Source organism: Lolium rigidum, chromosome 3 (assembly GCF_022539505.1).
Source record: "Lolium rigidum isolate FL_2022 chromosome 3, APGP_CSIRO_Lrig_0.1, whole genome shotgun sequence".
NCBI lineage: Eukaryota > Viridiplantae > Streptophyta > Magnoliopsida > Poales > Poaceae > Lolium > Lolium rigidum.
The window spans coordinates 23300464-23317878 of record NC_061510.1 but is presented as its reverse complement, the minus strand read 5'-3'; the positions used below and the strand labels follow the sequence as shown (position 1 = coordinate 23317878).

The following is a 17415-nucleotide window of genomic DNA, read 5'->3' as shown; positions in this document are numbered from 1 at the left end:
TTCTTCCAACCCACGTAGACGCTGAACCCTTTGCTTCGGGAACGGCTGAGCCCATCGGGGCACCACCTGGGCCGATGATACTTGTCTTCTTCATCATCGTCCTCTAGTTCCTCGAGATCTTCCACCCGAGCGGACTCAGCATGCTTGTTCCGAGGCGGGAGAGGCCCTAGACGTTTGAACACGGACACGTTAGCTGCATCCTTCTTCCTTTGTTTACATTCTGGGGCAACTGCCGATTGTTGGCAATCGGCTCATTCCTTGAATCCCAGCAGTGTCTGAAGAAGGGGCAGTCCCAGTGCCTATCCACGTCGTCTTGCTCCCTCGACTTTTCCTTGGCGTGGCGCTCATATCGCTCCTCGTCGTGATCATGCCGACGACGTCTCCTTTCGTCCCTAGCCAGACGATCCTTTTCATCATCGTCGTTGTATCGTCGGCGTTGGTCATACTGACTCACATACTTGTTGAGGAGGTGATCCAGAGAGAGGTCGCTGATATCTTATGTTCTTCACTTCTCCCTCTGTGACGTAGCGCTTGCCGTCGTGTCGGAGCCGATCGCGTGGAGCGGCTTCCTCTGTGTCTTTGCTATGAGAGCAGCTGCCCTCATCTCCGTCCTTACCAGAGTAGTGCCCAGGTCCCACCATGTTGATATTGCACGAGAAATCTGGCTGGCACCCTCCATGGTAAGTGTACTCCACCATGTTAACGGCGGGGAAGGGGTGTGTGTCGACCTTCATGGCGTACTGGTTGAAAATTAGCCGTCCTTTTTCTATCGCCATTTGGATCTACTGACGCCACACCCTGCAGTCGTTAGTGGTGTGGGTGAACGTGTTATGCCACTTGCAGTATGGCTTTCCGTTCAGCTCTTGCACCGTGGGGATCTTGTGGCCTTCGGGTACCTTTATATGCTTCTCCGTGAGTAAGAGATCGAAAATCTGCTCAGTTTTGGTCACGTCGAAGTCGAACCCTTTTGGAGGGCCTTGTGGCTTAACCCATTTGCAGGACACGGGGCCTGCCGCCCGAGTCCACTCAGCCACTGCTACCTCTCGCTCTCCCGCAGCACCTTCATCCTCGTCTGCCTCAACCAGGACCACCGCACGCTTGAATTTGTCCTGGTAAACATCTGGGTGGCGCTGTTCATATGCTGACATCTTCTGCACCATGTACGCCAATGAAGGGTAGTCTGCTTGGGAGGCCACGTCCTTGATCGACGATGAGAGACCCACCACCGCCAACTCGACTGCTTCTTTTTCACTTACGTGAACCGAATAGCATCGGTTCCTAATGGTCCTGAAGCGCTGGATGTATTCTGACACTGTTTCCCCGCGCTTCTGTCGTACTTGTGCTAGATCGGCAATGCCAGCCTCGGAAGCCTCTGAGTGATACTGCTCATGGAATTGCTCCTCCAACTGCTTCCAAGTCCGGATAGAGTTCGGTGGCAGCGATGTGTACCACCCGAAAGCCGATCCTTTGAGGGACCGTGCGAAGAACCTCACACGCAGCTCGTCTGATGCCGAGATCGTGCCCGAGCTGTGCCAAATATCGGCTCACATGCTCGATGGAGCTGGAACCATCCGATCCACTAAACTTTGTGAAGTCCGGGAGCCGATATTTGGGTGGTAGCGGGATCAATTCGTACTCGTTGGGGTACGGCTTGGTATAGCCGAATGCCTTCCTTTTCGGCATCATGCCGAACCGATCTTTCGAATTGTACAAATCTGATCCGCGGTGATGGCTGAAGGTGTCGAACCCTGAAGATTCGCCGGGGTAGCATACTTAGCCAGCCATGCTTGCTTTTCCAGTTCTGAGCCAACTGCAGGAGCTGAGCTTTGGAGGTTTGTCGGAGTGGCGTACTTAGCTAACCACGTTTGCTTCTCAAGATCTGCTCCCGACGTTCCTCCTGCTGTTCCAGAGGCCCTGCTGTTGCAGCCTGGTTCGAGAGTGCCCAGGTACTGCAGTCTGGTACGTATGCGCACGTGTATCCGTGCGGGATCTCCTTGGGCGCCTCAGGTAGGAATTGGTAGTCACTAGGGTCACCACCAATCTTGTAGACGACGTATGCCGATGAGTTCGGCACTTCTGGTGCTGCCAACGCGAACGGCAGCGGAGGACGGGAGTGGAGTGGCATCTCCCCTTTGTAAGTCCCCGAGCCGGTCCCGACGGAGAATACCGATGGCTCATGATTTCCTGGATCACGCGCAGAGCGACACGCTCCAAAGTGTTCACCGAGCTCTCGAGTGGCGGTGTAGCGAATGAGCCACCATGAAGTTGATCTCCTGACGCAGCGACCTGGTGCGTTCTTCGGACGGGGTGGACAGGTCCACTCCATCGAGCGCGCCTTCAGGTGAGAACCCCTTCCACCTGACGCCGTGGGAGCGGGTTCTGTGAAAAGAGCCGATGAGGTCGGCTTCGAGGACTGCCTTGATCTCGTCATGCTTCTTCTTGAGCTCGTCGAGCGGATCCTCGTACTTGACCGGAGTGCTTTCCGCCATCTCGGATGTAGATGGCGATGCGGTGGATGTCGAAGATTGTCCCACCGGGCGTGCCGAGAATGTGTTGCGGTCGAGAAACCCACCGGCGGGCAGCGACCGGCAACACCGTAGAGCCGGGAACAACTAGGGCTGCGGCTGGCCCCGGTCCCTCGGAGCGACGGCCCGCAAAGCCTTCCGGTCACACGTCCGATGCCGTCGCAAGGGCGTGCCACCTGACCTATACCCGGTCGGGAAGGTGTTGGATGATGCCTCGCTTAGTTTCCTCGCATGGCATACACGTAAACGTTAAATACGAGCCTCGATCGGCTCTCAGGTTATCCTGTGAATCGGCTCAAAGAGCCGATCCACCCATGATTCGTACGAGGTGTACGAATATATGGTGGTCCTGCTTGATCAAGATAAAGCTAAAGCGATCTACGACGATTTAGGGTTTTCACCGCATAATCGGATCATCCTACTCACGATTGGGCCTCGCGCTCGCGTACGGTGATCGTAAGCCGATCCTAGACAGGGCCTAAAAACCAACACGAGGTTGATCCCCGGAACATCCTGTCTAGGGCTAGCAAACTACACCCTACACGCCGCTGGATCCTCCAACCCTTTGTAAGGCCTAACTATTGCGGATATTAAACTAATCCTTGAAGAACAAGGAGCAACCGTAACGGATCGGATCTACTAAACAATGATCAAGCGGGGTGCCGCCCCTACACCTAAGATAGGTGTAAGGGCGGCTAGATGTATAAGGGTTGCACTACGACAGCATATGATACGAAGAACAATGCTAACCCTAACACATCTAAGATAACTACGTTGCTCGCCATCAAAAAGGCTTCAAGCACGAGCAACGCATGAACAACGTAATAAGGCTGTCGCTGCCTAGATCGCAAGATGCGATCTAGGCAGCATGGTGCTTACCAGGAGAAACCCTCGAGACGAAGGAGTTGGCGATGCGCCGAGATTGATTGTGTTGAACGTTGGTTGTTGTTTATTTCATAAACCCTAGATACATATTTATAGTCCGGGGGACTTTCTAATTCAGGCGTGCACCTAACCGTTCACGGGTAAAACTCTAACTCCTAACCGACACGTATCCTACTATGGTACAGATACACGGGCAAACTAGCCCAAACTTTGCATGTAAGGCCGATTCACGTATTTCTTCTATATATATTCTTCAAGCCCATCTTGATCACGGCCCACCTCTGATCCGGTCAAATTCTGGTGATAACAGGTACCTTTATGTCCATCACTTTGGGGGCGGAAACAAAGCTTCTTGATGATATGGTGATAAATTACTCTGAATGGCACACGGAAAGAGCTCCACAAGGTAAGAAGGTAAATTATGTTGAAGAAACCTCCTCTTTGATTGATAAGATTGATACTATAATGTCTATGCTTGTGAATGGTAGATCTAATGTTGATCCTAATAATGTTCCTTTAGCTTCATTGGTTGCCCAAGAAGAGCATGTTGATGTGAACTTCATTAAAATTAATAATTTCAACAACAATGCTTATAGGAATAATTCTGGTAACAACTATAGGCCATATCCTCCTAATAATGGTAATGGTTATGGTAATTCTTATGGTAGATTTGTTTCGCCTAATGAGGAAAAGATGTTAGAAATTGAAAGAGCTACTAAGAGCTTTATGCAATCACAATATGAGAAAAATCAATTTTTTACTAAGACTATGAATGAACAATCTGCCTTGTTGAAAAATATAGGAAATCAACTTGAAAATTTAAATATGGAGATTTCTGGTTTGCAAACTAAGCTTTCGAATGCTGAAAACCGAATCTCATACATGTCTGCGTCACAATCTTCTTTAATTAATAAAATGGCTGCTAAACCTGAGGATAATGATAATAAAATTGTTACTACAGCAAATGCCATCCAAGTTCGAATTAATGAGAATATTAGATTGATGGCTGAATTGCATGCTAGGTGGGAAAGAGAAGAAAACGAAAAATTTGCTAAAGAGAATAATGTAGCTAAAGTTTGGACTATTACCACCACTAGTAATGATAATGCTTCACATGTTGCTACACCCCCTACTATCAATGGTAAAATAATTGGTGTTGGCAATGTTTCTACTCCTAGTGCAAAGCGTGCAAAATTGCCTGAAACTGCTTAAATTGCTAAAACTGCTGAAACTGTTTGTGATAAAACTGCTGAAATTTTTCAAAATATTGGGGACAATGATCCCATTGCTGTAGATCATAATGGTTTAGATTTTGATGATTGTCACATCTCTAAAGTTATAAAGTTCTTACAAAAACTTGCTAAATGTCCCAATGCTAGTGCTATAAATTTGACCTTTACAAAACATATTACAAATGCTCTCATAAAAGCTAGAGAGGAGAAACTAAAACTTGAAACTTCTATTCCTAGGAAGTTAGAAGATGTTTGGGAGCCCATCATTTAGATGAGGGTCAATGATTTTGATTGTAATGCTTTATGTGATCTTGGTGCAAGTATTTCTGTTATGCCTAAGAAAATCTATGATATGCTTGACTTGCCACCATTGAAAAATTGTTATTGGATGTTAATCTTGCTGATAATGCTATAAAGAAACCTTTGGGGAGGATTGATAATGTTCGCATTATGGTTAACAATAACCTTATCCCCGTTGATTTTGTTGTCTTGGATATTGAATGCAATGCATCTTGTCCCATTATATTGGGAAGACCTTTTCTTCGAACTGTTGGTGCTACCATTGATATGAAGGAAGGTAATATTAAATATCAATTTCCTCTCAAGAAAGGTATGGAACACTTCCCTAGAAAGAGAATGAAGTTACCTTATGATTCTATTATTAGAACAAATTATGATGTTGATGCTTCATCTCTCGATAACACTTGATTCACACTTTTTGCGCCTAGCTGAAAGGCGTTAAAGAAAAGCGCTTATGGGAGACAACCCATTATTTTACTTCTGCACTTTTATTTTATATTTGAGCCTTGGAAGTTGTTACTACTGTAGCAACCTCTCCTTATCTTTATTTTATTGCATTGGTGTGCCAAGTAAAGTCTTTGATAGTAAAGTCAATACTAGATTTGGATTACTGCGCAGAAACAGATTTCTTACTGTCACGAAATTGAGCAGTCCCTTCTGTAGGAAATTTAGAAAATATGCCAATTTACGTGCGTGATCCTCAGATATGTACGCAACTTTCATTCAACTAGATTTAGATGTGCGCCTTGGCGCACGACCCCGTGAGACTCATGTATAGATATGAAAATGATACTAATCTTTTAAGGATTTACAAAAATAGCAAATCATAGTAAATTACAAACATTTATATACACTCAGGAAAATATAGTATAGCAATTTATAGTTATTGACCCTGCTGAGAGGCTAAGAGCAAATAAAGCAAGGAAGTGACGCCAAAATCAGCGTCGACATACATAGTGCGTTATCGCATCATGGTATTTAAAAGTGACGACACAAAGGCAATGTAAATCTTGTTAGACTTATATCAACACCACTGAAAATGAAAAGATAAATTAACCAATAGTCAATATGATGATAGAACAAAGAAAATGTAAATCTAATAGGGCTTGCATCACTTAGAGTGAACACCACCACAAATAAAAAGATAAATTAACAAAATAAAGAAACGAAAAAAGTTGAAGATTAACTCAAGTTCAATACAATAAAGATGCACTCATATACCTTGGTGTTACATTTAATTAAGAGAAGTAATCCTTTCTCATTTTCTCCAAATGTTTTTTACATGCATGTTTAAGCCTAACTCCTAGATCTTCCAAGTTAGAAAGTAGATTGTTCCAATAGTCTTGGTAGGAAAAGCTCTGTTTTTTTCCTTTCTCCCTATCGAGAGCTCCTCCACCTCTTTTGAGAGTTACCCGCCGCCCCAGTGTTCATGAATGATTGTGACACCGGGATCCTCTAGACCCACCCTTTAAAAAAAGATTGTTCCAAATTGCATCGACGTGTTTTCGTTCACCGGAACAGATATTGAACACTTTTCCAAGGAATGAAGACGTGTGTCTCACAACAACAAAAACCTTCCCCTAGCAAGCTTACTTGTGGTCTTGTTCACGCAACAAGCACTTAGGGCTTCTCCAATGGGGCGACGCATTTTGGACGCCAAAATATCCACGTGCATTCGTTTGCAACGGTCTAATGGTCGAAATCAACCACACGTCCGTTTGCGTCGGGGTGCCGCCAAGGGCACGATGCATTTTTTATTTTACTTTTTTCAACATAAAACATAATTTAAATTGTGAATAAAGGAAAATAAAAAAAATATAAACTAAAAGGCACATGTAATGCATGCGCCTACTCCTCCTCTTCGTCGAGCACGACGAACTCCGGTATCTGCCACAGCCACTTGGCTACCGGTGGAACATACGCCGGTGCCGCCAGCGGTGGAGGTGGAGCAGCCCACGGATTGAACGCATGTGCCACCGGCTGTGGATGTGGAGGTGGAGCAGCCCACGGACTGAACGCCGATGGTGGAGGTCGAGCAGCCCACGGGCTGAACGACGGAGGTGGAGGTGGCGGTTGCGGGGCCAAGTTCTACAGCGCCCGTTGTAGGGCCTCTTTCCTCCGTGAGGTCCGGCGACATGATGTTGGTGGCGTAACGGGGCAGCGGCGGATGCACCGGTTGGTCCACCTACGACACGAGGAAACCGAGCTTCTCGATCTCCTCGTCGGTTATCGTCGGCGAGAGGTCGAACTGGCGGCCCTCCGCGTTGGCCGCCTGCCATTTGTGGAAGATGCATGTGAAAAGGTCATCTGACTCGTCCTTGGCTTCCTCGTTGTGGTAGGCCAGCGCGTCGTAGTCATCGTCATGTGGAGACGGCTGCAGTTTACGACGACGAGGCGGCGATGGCCTTTTTGGTGCCGCTGTTGGACGCCTCGGAGTCGTGCTTCTTCTTTCCCATGGCGGTGCGGCTGCGTGCGGTGGTAGGGTGGGAGCGGGGGTGTCGGTGGTGTGGCGATGGCAGGGACGATGTCGTTCGACTTTTAAAGGCCGGGCGCGCGCGGGACACGATATCATTGATGGCGGCGTAGAAGTCCAGCCGCCGCCCGCCAGTGCGCGTGCAGAAGAGGAAGCCGTGACATTGATGACGAAGGCTATGAGGCAGACGCGGAAGTGATGACCCGAAGCGGTTACCATGAAAGCGATGCGCTCGGCACAACCCTATGACTCGCTGTCAGGCGGGTCCGTTAGAAAAGCGAGCGGTCACTTGGCACGTTTGCGTAACGTCCACCATAACACATCCAAGACGTAAATATGCGCCGCGTTTGCGTCTCCGCCGGAGACCCGATCATTATGCGTCGGCACTGGACCTGGCTCGTGAAACATTTTAGGACCACGCGGAGGCAAAATAGATTCGTCCATTATCGAGAACGACAAACACGGCCGCGTACAGCAGGTAATCTCGTGCCTAGCCTAGGTGTCTACACGTCGAAGGAAATGACACGAACCTGACCGAACACATCGTTCTTCACGCCAAAGAAATCATTACCTAACACCACAATCCTCGGCCCCCAAGCTCGTTCACCTCCTTGATCGATTGGTGCCAACATCTCATCAGGCACGCTAGTGATTGCTTCCGCGGCAGGAAGCGATGGGGCGACGAGGAGGAGGGCGGTGAGGCGGCTGAACTTCGGGGGGTCGTGGGACGACAAGGAGGAGGCGGCGGCGGAGATCGGGAGGGTGGCGTGCTCCAAGAGAGGACGAAGCAGGTGCTCTGGAGATCTGTGTCGTACTGACGCTCTGTCCATGCTTGTGAACTCGCAGGGAGGGTGGAGGAGGCGCGCGGACGGCAGCGGTCGGAGCGCTGCTCGAGCTCGCCAGAGGAATGCACAGGTCAGTGACTGATTCATACCTTAGCTTAATTAGTTGATGCTGCTGCTGTGAGTGAACTCTCGATGTAGCGATCAAATGTGTGCACGCACTTAGCTATGTTCGCTGCGCACGGAAGTGATGTGGTCCAGCTTGCTTCCTTCATCGGAGTGAAATTCAAGCTGACCGGAATACTGAAATTGATAAACAAGCCTGTAAAAAGATCCCTTCACCATGGCATGCAAAAGTATTTTCTGAAGAATTCCTGAAATTTTCTGTTCGTTTCAGAAGGCACTTCTAGAAAAAGAAAGATTCCAGAAGAATTTCTAAATATGCACAATGTATTTTCCAGCTTTTCAACTTTTGAATTTTTTTTATATCCTCTTGGGTTAGTTAAGCTTGTACAAAATGTCTCCTACTACACTACAACACGATTCTAGTATCATTATTGGTTGGTGTTAGGCAGGCAGGCCACATCGTTAGTACAGTATTCAGTTATCGTGTTACATTGGTGTACCTATTGAGCACTGAAACAAATGCGCAATTTGAAAGAAAGCTAAATATACTGAATGTATACTATTAATCTGAGGGCACACCTGTAGCACTCTACAATACTCACAAGTACAAGAACAGATTGTCGGCCACCAACATAAGACCCTTTTGAGACCCTTTTGGGTGTTTAAGTACATCCCATATAGCACATGCCAAGAGATTGGACTCTAAACCAAATGAATAAATCAGATATATGTATATCCAAGAAAATTCAAATTTGCTACCAAATGTATAACCCGTATACTGGATGAATTACATTACAAATCGCACAAATGTAGTCAAATGCAAGCGATGACCAGATAATACATCTTCCAAAATCAGGAACTACATAATAAAGTGATAAAGCAAAAAAGAGCAAGTAATGGATCGGACATTCAATTTTCAACCTAAGAATGGGTGCCATCAAACTTCTTCATGTTTCTCTCCAATTTAATTACACCACTCATCACATGAAGCATTTTATCTCTGAAGAAAGGAACAATAGTGCAAGACATAAGATACATATTTTATAAAGGAAGACAGTGTAAATTGTAACTGAAGTAACACCCAAACCTTTCTAATAGTTCTTATTTAGGGCAAAGCTAATGAGAATATGGTACATCTAATTCCGGGCACTACATTACTACAACAGAATATAACTAACAATACCTTTCTTTTTTGATACCCTACAAATCTGCATTGCATTAAGCGTTAAAAATATATACTCATTACCAGTTCTAGGAAAGTTGGTGTAAAAGCAGTTTCACAAAATATGATTGTAACTAAGAGGGTGTTCATAACAGCTTTATCAATAGTCATTATCAATAGCTATTTCAGGATACAGAATTAAACCAATGCGAAGAGATATCCATGGACATTCTTTTATTTTGTGATCGGAAGTTAAATTTATTTGGGCAAACAAAGAAATAACATGGGCACATGGCCATACTATTTCAGTTCGACAAACCATTGGTGAAGCAAAAGATAAATAATTTAGGACTTCCTTAGACAATTCATAAGGCAATATAACCTGTACTTCTAGAATCTTCAGCCGCTGCAAATTCTGTAGTTGGGAGGAATTGTGTCGCTCCTTCAATGCCACAGAAGTAAATGAAAGTCATTTTAAAAAGCAAGATGTTACCCAAATCACTTCATTGCTGCAAGTTCATCACAACATCATAACCTGTAAATTTATAGGAACCAAGAATCCATGTTGAAACATATAAAACATCAAGAGGGGTGCATCTGAGAGGACAATTAACTTACAAATTCAAGCTGAGTTGTGAGCATTCTTCCAGGAGCGGTCTGTGGTCGTAGGCATTTACACAAAAAGCTTCTGTACACAGCTGCAACTTCACAACGAAGGGGCAATTGCTGCAGATCGAGGTTGGAGTCAGAAAGAGATGTTCAAGGAAGGATGTGGGGGAAAAAAGCACAACCAATAAGTATTGTGGCCTGCAACCTTCATGGCGACCCATGTCCTCCACTCCAGGTCTGGATGCCGCGATCAAGATTCCTCTGGTCCTATCCTGTGTTATTTTTTTCGAGGGCTCTCCTATCCTGTGTAAGTTGACGCGATGGTAGGCCGCCAGCCACCAGCTTGGCTTGACGTCCCCATCCGTTTGTGTGGCCACAGCTAAGCATCTCCCTCTGGTGCGGCTTGATGGGGACGACAACGCCGCACGGGGCAGAGGCGGTGCTGCTTCCGGTGAGGACGACGACGCAATATCAGGGGTTATGTTGACAAATAACATAACACAGGAAAATATTTTTTAAATTTTTTTGCTCGATATTGTTTTCCATATAGGTAAATATAGTTGAGTAACTCAACTTTGGAGCTAATCATGTGCAGTACGATATAAGGCTGCCGCCAATTTATCCATGTTTTGTATCAACATCCACCGTCACATAAGGATACAAAAAAGATATTGACATATGAGGGTGTATGGTAAAAAATATGCAAGGAGTGCTCAAGTACCGTTGGAATTTCTTTATAACAATGATAAGGAAACAATACACATGAATCTACATTTAAATGGTTCGAATTGAAAAATTAGACATGCTACACTACATTATTTTTTATTGTCCTTCAACCTGGACCTCCTTCCCTAACTGCAAATTCTTATTATTTTTATCATCACAACACTAAATTATAAGATGCAGATTTTTTTAGAAAATGGTGAAACCATACATCTTATTTGGTTGAGGACTTCATTTCTCCCGACCTTCAGTTTCTTCTTGGTATCCAAAAATCTCTCAAACTAAGGTGCATATACACCTGCAGCCGATTGCCAAGAAATACATACTCATCTAAATTCCTCTTTGCAAACCTGCAAGATGACAGCACACTTACATAAATCATATAGTAAATCTGAATCTAACAAAAGAAAAGGGGTTAATGAAGTAGCTTGGGTAAACTATTAGCTCCAGATTTGTTGTCCAAGTCCCAAGCACGTACCACAAAAACTAAACTAAATCATGCCCACAATGGACCAAGAAATAACCCTATATCTTCCTTTGGTTCACAACTTGGGGTAACCTGAGTAAAGCACACAGGGTCTCAGCTACGTACAGGCCCTGCCAGGGCAAGCTTCTACCGGTTGTTGGTACGACATGGGCGCCAAATTTTTAGGATGTTGTTTCTAAGATATTCGGTCTCCCGTGGGGGTAAACAGTCTTGTATGTAGCTTTGACCCTGACATGGGTGCCAAATGCCCAGTATGAATATAAGATATAATTGTCATGAACGATGAAAATAGATCAATTAAGAATTTTCCGCTTAGAAACAATGTTTCTAGTATTTATGAAATTAGATGAAGCATTACTTTACTGTCAAATAATTGGAAGCTTCAACTAAAAATATGCAGCAGCCATGAAACACACTATACAATGAAACTAATAACTCAAGAGAGAAGCAGTGATTTGTACCCTTTCTAGCAAACATGCATATATTGCAAAAGGTAGTTCTTTTTTAGTCTTCATCACCGAGATTAAACCAACTGTACACATCAGAAATTAATGATTAGAAATTGATTGACGATAATGAGTTATAGAGAAAATAGAGATTCAATGTGGCATGCAAGGCAAAGCCAAAGCCAAAGCCAAAGACTCGGACTTTCCCAAACCATAGAAACATTAATGAAAAAAGGCATGGGATATCTTGTTTTAGGGAAAATACAGTCCCAACCCTCAATGAGCTACACAGGAAACCTCTCCAATTACGATGCCAAAGTAACAAAAAAATAAGCTGCAAGCCTGCAACCTGACAGCCGAAATGGGAAAAACATATAGGAGAATTATAAGACTATTTTGATTTATCAGAGATGGTATTACAGCAGAAACATGCAATTCATTTGTATATAAAACTTAGATGCATCAGGAAAATGGTAAAATAGTACACTCTGTGGTCATTCAAATGAACAAAATAATGGTGAACTGAACTCCATACCAGCACAAGTAGGAACTATAGCCAGAAGAACCACTTTTGCATTCCAATCATCCTAAATTTATTTTAAATGATACATATTTGCTAAATTTAGCAAAGAATAAATCCAGCAAAGAAAACAAAGACCTCTTGGAGTGCTTTGCAATACTCAAATAGAGCAGAATGCCTCAGAGCTATTTTAGACTTCGCCTACAAGCTGCAGAGCACACCGAATTTAGTTAATTTGGTAGAGATATATAAAATAATATACCAATGCAAGAACATCGCAATGGCCTGTTGAGCCATTCACATCACCATAACATTTCAATACTTTAGAAAAGGTGACCGACCTGTAATGGAAACAGAGATTCTGGTGGAGCTTGCTTGCAGGTGCCCTGTAATGATCAAGAAGGTAAGTAAGAAATTACGGTTTTCAAAATTAAGCACTGACTTGTCATTTTGTATATCTCAAATTATCATCGTTGAAGCTATTCATCAAGAAAATCAACCAATAAAGGGTGATAATTAGCAGATATTTAGAAGCATTGCGAAGTTTAATGATGTAACTCCACTTCAATCCTTCCTCACAGCTACGAAAGTGCACATCATATGTCATTAATCACTCTCTTAAATCTCACACAATTAGGCTTCAGTGTAAGAAAAATGTACTTCCAATCCACAACAGTGGTAGTAGGCAAAGATTAATAGGTAGACCAGAAAGATATAATCTACCTTGCTGCAACCACAAATAAATCAGGAATAAAAATAGACATACCCCACGGTGTCAGGTGATATATGTATTGTTGGTTAAAGAGCCTCTCCAGCTTGATGGTCAATTCCATCAACACACACAACATATCATTATGCCTGTAGGATGATATAACTAAATATGGTTCTTCTATAAAAAAAACTATGGAAGCTTACCATCGAATTCTTTTGTGCATGCCTTGAGAAGTATATTAACAAACTTACTCCCTAATATGTATCTCCATCTCCGTGATTTATAATAAAAAGGATGAAAAAATACTCGAAATGTCAATGTTTTCATGAAAAAATAGCGAACACTTCAAGTGGAGGAGGATCTCACCTGAAGGTTACGCCATCTGCAGGGGCCAAACAAGAAGAGGAGGATATCATGACGCCATGCAATACTTTTAGTAGAGATATCCATGGCCTCCATCCTTTATTTTTAGCTTGACAATCCTTCATAAAACTATAAAGAAAAAGGAGAACAACGGTGAACAGTACACATCAGTGTCTAGAGCTACCAATCATGTTAAAAGCATAAAGAGTGATCCACTTAATATTACCGCATAAGTATGAAAACTATTAGTTGACATATGGAAGCGAGGAAAAAAGCGGGGTATGTACATTAAACACAAATGTCACCCTGTTAACTCCAGATAAGCTGCCATTTTCTCATAACTGAAATCGGCTTGGAAGGCAAACCCTCTTTGAGACAACGTGAACCAACAGACAGGCCAGACTACAAAAGGCCATGTGGGCATACATGTAAACACGTAGATTTCAAATTCAGAGTTCAAAATCAGTGGATGTTATCTCTGGGAGGAATTTCAGTTTTCCTATGGTATTTAACATATTACTTTCTATATTTTATAAGCACCATAAGCAAAGTAGATCTTGCGAGGATATTTACGGGCTCATGACATACAGTAGTCCTGGGTGGATTGAAATACCAAGTACATTATTGGAAAATGTCCATATGTCTCTGTTTTGTGAATAACTAAACACGCTATTTAGCAAACCACTGAAACAAATCATCAGTTATAACAAACTTTCCGTATAAAAATAACAAGAAAGCTGCGTCAAGAAAGTGTAAAGAGACAAAATGTGAACCAGGAGGTTTACCTGGATGCGCAAGTGGCCTTATTCTAAATGAATTTTCAGATAAGGAAATGAGGAACACCAACTCTGACAATACAAACATAGAGAATCATACATCAAGATAGAAAGGTGGAGTTTAAAAGATATGTAGTTCAAAGCTGATGGTGGAGAGGCAAGGTAAGGATCTCATATACCTACAGAGTGGATATAGAGAGGTCACCCCGACAACTTGACCTGGCCAAGGCCAACCACCTCCACACGCTGCAGGGGACCTCTGCACCTTGCACCGCAACCTTATTTGTTTTCTTCATAGGAAAATGTTGGTCATGCCCATCGGTTTTCATCTTTTTCTTCAGATAAACGTTTTCTCCTCCGATGTCTTCTGCCATATTTAATACTACTGGAATCTGAAATACAGTTAATAAGTAAAATGGAACCATACATCTTTTGACAAAATATGGGAGAATCTACAAGTAATTCCTATGTTGAAGATATCATATGATGCTACTAAAGAACACACATTCACTATTTCTTACCTGGTTTGTAAATTATAAATGATCTGGAAAACCTGAATTGACTTGCAGCATATTCTTGCATTATGGTAATATCCCCTGCCAACACTATTTTTGAGTTCCTTATGGCTGAGATTGATTAGCTTCAAAGTCACCTGTATAAGTATACCAATAATTTGATTTAGCTTTGAAATATCAAACAATCAATTATCTAGTACAGATGTTGGAGAGCACTCACTTTTTGCCTCCTCTTTATCCTGCAGTCGGGTTCTACTTCTTGGTCTCCGCCTCATCTTCCACTTGCAGACCGGAAGCTGAGGACGAAGGTGACGAGGATGGATGTTCGGGATTGTGAGGCGGCGCGCTAGGGTTTTCACCCGCCGGTGCAGCCGCGCCGCCCACCCGATGCAGCGGCCGCTGCTCACCACGGAGTTCCCGCTCGTCAAGCGCTCACCCCATGGCGTTCTTCTGCTGCTCGCCCAGCGAGGCGGACGGCATGTGGAGGAGACTCGCAGGCGGCGTGATGGACTACTCGCCGGCGAGGCCAAGCACAAGATCCGCTGGAGGCGCTATGGGATTTGGAGGAGGGATTTGGAGGAGGATGCAGAGGGATTGGGGAGAGGAGAGAGAGGAGGGGATTGGGGGAGATGAGACAGGAGATGATTGGGGAGAGGAAAGAGTGAGGATTGGAAGAGATGTGGTCGTGGGATTGGGTCTGGAGCTACCCAATTGGGGCCAGCTAGGATTTTCACCCATGCTCACTGAATCCACCCACCCAGACAACTGACAAGATGGTCCATTTAGAAGAAGGGCCCGCGGGCAGTGACAGGTGGGTAGAACCTCACCATTTCATGTCTTGATCTAGTGGGCTGTAAACAAATCTTAACTGAAATGGACGGCTGAGATGCTCCAGTTGACAATATCCTATGGCTGAGAAGCTGAAATCGTTGTGAAGCCCCCTATGGGAGGCATCGTTTATACCTTTAGATTTGGGCATTTTCATCTGAGCAAGTTAAGTGCCCCAGAAAAATTCGTCTTTACGGACTGTTCTGTTTTGACAGATTCTGTCTTTTATTTCGCATTGCCTGTTTTGCTATGTTTGATGGATTTCTTTGTTACATTAACTTTCGGTAGCTTTGTGCAATGTCCATAAGTGTTAATAATGATTATGTCACCTCTGAATATATGAATTTTCAGTTATGCACTAACCCTCTAATGAGTTTGTTTTGAGTTTAGTGTGGAGGAAGTTTTCAAGGGTCAAGAGAGGAGGATGATACAATATGATCAAGAAGAGTGAAAAGTCTAAGCTTGGGGATGACCCTGTGGTTCATCCCTGCATATTTTAAGAAGACTCAAGCATCTAAGCTTGGGGATTCCCAAGGCATCCCTTCTTCATCGACAACTTATCAGGTCACCTCTAGTGAAACTATATTTTTATTCCGTCACATCTTATGTGCTTTACTTGGAGCGTCTGTTTGTTTTTGTTTTTGTTTTTGTTTGAATAAAATCGGATCCTAGAATTCTTTGTTTGGGAGAGAGACACGCTCTGCTATTTTGTATGAACACATATGTTCTTAGCTTTATTCTTAATGTTCATGGCGAAGGTTGAAAGTGCTTCGTTCATTGTTATATGGTTGGAAACAGAAAATGCTGCATGTGGTAATTGGTATAATGTCTTGAATAATTTGATACTTGGCAATTGTTGTGCTCATATAGATCATGTTTAAGCTCTTGCATCATGTACTTTGCACCTATTAATGAAAAACTACATAGAGCTTGTTAAAATTTGGTTTGCATGATTAGTTTCTCTAGAGTCTAGATATTTGCTGGTTAAGGTGTTTGAACAACAAGGAGACGATGTAAAGTATTATAATGCTTGCAATATGTTCATATGTAAGCTTTGCTGCACCGTTTTATACTTTAGTTTGCTTCAAACAACCTTGCTAGCCTAGCCTTGTATTGAGAGGGAATTCTTCTCGTGCATCCAAATCCTTGAGCCAAAAACTATGCCATTTGTGTCCACCATACATACCTACTACATGGTATTTATCTGCCATTCCAAAGTAAATTACTTGAGTGCTACCTTTAAAAATTCTATCCTTTGTCTTTGCAATATATAGCTCATGGGAAAATAGCCTTAAAACTATTGTGGTGAAGAATATGTAGCTATGTATCTTATTTCTTAATAAGTTGCTTGTTGAGCGGTAACCATGTTTACGGGGACGCCATCAACTATTACACCATTGTTGAATATCATGTGAGTTGCTATGCATGTTCGTCTTGTCTGAAGTAAGGGCGATTTTCATGATCAAATGGTTTGAGTATGCATATTGTTAGAGAAGAACATTGGGCCGCTAACTAAAGCCATGAATCATGGTGGAAGTTTCAGTTTGGACAATTAATCCTCAATCTCTTATGAGAATATTATCTGTTGTTGAATGCTGATGCATTAAAAGAGGAGTCCATTATATGTTATCTATGTTGTCCCGGTATGGATGTCTAAGTTGAGAATAATCAAAAAACAGAAATCAAATGCGATCTTTCTCCTTAGACCTTTGTACAGGCGGCATAGAGGTACCCCTTTGTGACACTTGGTTGAAACATATGTTATGCAATGATAATTAATGTTAATCCAAGCTAATTAGGACAAGGTGCGAGCACTATTGGTAATCTATGCATGAGGCTTGCAACTTATAGGATATCTTATACATAACACATATGATTTATTAGTACCATTGACAAAATTGTTTCTATGTTTTCAAAATGAAAAGCTCTAGCACAAAAATAGTAATCCATG

General features: G+C 43.3%; 2 long non-coding RNA genes across 10 annotated transcripts; both read right to left on the bottom strand.

The window, feature by feature from the left end:
* Positions 1-9018: 9018 nt before the first annotated feature.
* On the bottom strand, positions 9019-12477 carry LOC124701283. Of its 7 annotated transcripts, none has more exons than XR_007001972.1 (5): positions 12409-12477; positions 11766-11836; positions 11029-11167; positions 10300-10701; positions 9019-10211 (listed from the first exon to the last, which is right to left on the bottom strand). It is a non-coding gene; the product is annotated as an uncharacterized LOC124701283 (long non-coding RNA). The 7 variants fall into 7 exon arrangements; XR_007001974.1 differs by lacking the exon at positions 12409-12477 and having other exon boundaries at positions 9019-9323; positions 9868-10211; positions 11766-11941; XR_007001975.1 differs by lacking the exon at positions 12409-12477 and having other exon boundaries at positions 9019-10020; positions 10104-10211; positions 11766-11941.
* A 7-nt stretch (positions 12478-12484) lies between these two features.
* On the bottom strand, positions 12485-15300 carry LOC124701284. 3 transcript variants are annotated; one of them, XR_007001978.1, is made up of 6 exons: positions 14857-15300; positions 14643-14773; positions 14301-14513; positions 14131-14193; positions 13349-13474; positions 12485-12656 (listed from the first exon to the last, which is right to left on the bottom strand). It is a non-coding gene; the product is annotated as an uncharacterized LOC124701284 (long non-coding RNA). The 3 variants fall into 3 exon arrangements; XR_007001979.1 differs by having other exon boundaries at positions 12485-13474; positions 14305-14513; XR_007001977.1 differs by having other exon boundaries at positions 12485-13474; positions 14857-15299.
* Between the last annotated feature and the right edge of the window lie 2115 nt (positions 15301-17415).